The sequence below is a fragment of the Humulus lupulus genome, chromosome X, assembly GCF_963169125.1.
Source record: "Humulus lupulus chromosome X, drHumLupu1.1, whole genome shotgun sequence".
Lineage (NCBI taxonomy): Eukaryota > Viridiplantae > Streptophyta > Magnoliopsida > Rosales > Cannabaceae > Humulus > Humulus lupulus.
In genome coordinates this window covers 70,058,185-70,061,139 of record NC_084802.1, presented here as the reverse complement: position 1 = coordinate 70,061,139, position 2,955 = coordinate 70,058,185, and the positions used below count along the sequence as shown (strand labels likewise).

The 2,955-nt window shown below is 35.1% G+C and overlaps 1 non-coding gene across 1 annotated transcript; it reads right to left on the bottom strand.

Annotated features, from left to right (window-relative positions):
• Positions 1-2,521: 2,521 nt before the first annotated feature.
• On the bottom strand, positions 2,522-2,628 carry LOC133807853 (small nucleolar RNA R71). Its single transcript, XR_009879741.1, has one exon. It is a non-coding gene; the product is annotated as a small nucleolar RNA R71 (small nucleolar RNA).
• Between the last annotated feature and the right edge of the window lie 327 nt (positions 2,629-2,955).

Here is a 2,955-nt window from a genome sequence, read left to right as displayed (position 1 = left end):
TCTTATCCATAGCCACGTCTCTTGATTACAAGATTTCGAAAATAGACGTCAAGACAACATTCCTTAACGGGAACCTAGACGAAACCATTTATATGGATCAACCAGAAGGGTTTAAAGTAACTGGACAAGAAAAGAAAGTGTGCAAGATGAATAGGTATATTTATGGACTTAAGCAAGCTTCGCATTTCTGGAATTTAAGGTTTTAATGAAATCATTAAAACCTATGGTTTTGAGGAGAATGTTGACGAGCCTTGCGTTTACCAACTTAAGGAAAACAACATTGTTGTATTCTTGATTCTCTATGTGGATGATATCTTTCTCATTAGAAACAATGTCAAGAAATTATCACACATAAAGAACTGGTTGGGAACTCAATTTGATAACTCTTGAATAAAGAGTTATTTCATGTGCTTTTGAACATATAATTGTGGAAAAATCATGGGTGATGCTAGTTTATTTTTAGCTTTTGTAGTTAACTTTGGTGTTTTTATTATCTTAATTAAGTTTAATTACTTTTGTAGTTTTTAATAGCTAATGGGTTAAAGGTAGTAGTTTCATGGATAAGTATTTGCACAAAGAATGAACCAACATGTGAAACTATTTCAATTGAATTTTTTATGGCTGAATTATCATGTTTTACTGTAGCAAAACAGATTTTGCTGAAGCATTTTGATCAAGCAGTTTTTGGGCACATAGCACATGTGGCAAGTCAATGGGTGAGCTGGAATATTGGCTGAGGTGGCAAGGGCAGAAAGCATCAGTCAACATTTGGGAGAAAATGACAAAAGAAAAGAGGAATTCACGTTTTTAAAGGAAAGGGGCAATATTGTACTTTTGGGGGCTAAAGGAGGAAACCTAGATGATACTTAGAGAACCATCAGCCAAAAGAAAAAAGGCAGCAGCCATTTTTGGAAAGGAAAACTAGCAAGAAGAAGGAAATAAACCCATAAATCAGCAAGGAAGGAGGAGGACGAAAAAGAGAGCTCAAACATCAATTGGATTTGTTCCTTCTTCCATTTCTAAACTTCATTTTTATATTTTCTGAGTTGATTTCTAAATCTGAATATTATGGGCTGTTTTGATTGTGGATTAATGTTTATTAACTCAGTCATGAACTAATTTTTAGGTGGCTTAAATTGTTGATGAACCCTATGTTATAGTCTAGCAATTTCTTGCACTTTATTTTAGTAAAATCTCTCTTCTTCATTCAAGTGTACTTATATTGATTTCTTGTTGTTGTTTGGCCAGCAATGGCAAGATATTTAATTATGTTTAATGCTGGAAAGATTAAATGTAATGGGAAGAACTTGGATGACACAAGTCATAATCTAGTTTAGGTTATGTTAGTAAGTAACATAGGGATATGTTATTTGCCTTGTGTAACTTTTGAGAATTAAACTTTGAATTGCATTCTTAAATCTGATTTTACATAGGAATATGTTTAATTAGGTAAAATAATTATTGTCATAAAATTTGGGAAAATTTTATGTGTTTAAATGAATTCTTGTTATCCTGTGAGTTTTGCTAGAATATTGCTGCTGCAATCTGTCCGCAATTTGTTCAGGATGATTAATATAAGGGAATTCAATAGTTCAAGTCCATTTTACAATCCATATATTTCTCTCAATTTTCTTGTTCAGTTCAGTTTTAATTTCAGTATTTCCATATTTTTAATATTTTGTTTAGCCTAAAAACAACCCATTTGATTTTTAGTACTTTTAAGTTGTTTAATAATTGTTTTGCTTATTTTTCTAATTTGCAATCCCTGTGGAGACGATCTACTTATCGTTATATTACTTGTGTGATTACGTGCACTTGCGTATTTAAAATCAAATATTTAATTTATCACAACAAGTTTTTGGCGCCATTGTCGGGGATTGGAATTAGAAATTTTTGTAATATCAATTACTTACAAATTTTTTTTTTTTTTAGCTGACTTTGTTTGCTTGCTCTTGTGTTTTCTCATGTGATTTACTATATGAACGAGCAAGAAGACATTGAACTAGCTCCTATTGACCTTGAGATTGAAAGAACAGTTAGAAGAAGACTAAGGGAACAATGAGCTCAAAACAACCTTAATATGGCTGAAGAGGTTGAAGGAGTTGAGGGTGCTAATAATGTCACTAACGCAATTTCTATGGCTGATGATAGAGAGAGAGTCATAAGGGAGTATGCTGCCCCCATGTTTAATGAGGTCAATCCGGGCATTGTTAGGCCTGAAATTCAAGCACCCCAATTCGAGTTAAAGCCCGTTATGTTCCAAATGTTGCAAACAGTGGGTCAATTTAGTGGGCTGCCTACTGAGGATCCTCATCTTCATCTTTGTTCATTTTTGGAGGTGAGCGATTCATTCAAGCTACAAGGAGTGAGTGACGAGGCCCTATGGTTGAAATTGTTCCCTTTCTCTTTGAGGGATCGAGCTAGAGCTTGGCTCAACACCCTTCCTCTCGACTCGGTGACTACATGGAATGAGTTGGCTGAAAAATTCTTGATGAAGTACTTACCTCCCACCAAAAATGCCAAGTTTTGCAATGAAATTATGTCTTTTCAGCAGCTAGAAGATGAATCATTTTGTGAAGCTTGGGAGAGATTCAAAGAGTTATTGAGGAAGTGCCCACACCATGGGATTCCGCATTGTATACAAATGGAAACATTCAATAATGGGCTCAATTCTTCCACTCGCATGGTGTTAGATGCTTCAGCTAATGAGGCTATTCTCTCTAAGCCCTACAATGAAGCCTATGAGATTTTGGAGAGGATAGCTAGCAACAATTATCAATGGTCCAATGCTAGAGCCTCAACAAGTCGAAAAGTGGCTAGTATACTTGAAGTGGATGCATTGACAACTTTGATCGCTCAAGTTTCTTCAATGACTAACCTTCTCAAGAACATGAGTTTGGGGGGTCAAGGAGCTAGTTCAAGCGGAGCACCAATGCAAAACAAGCCTACATATCC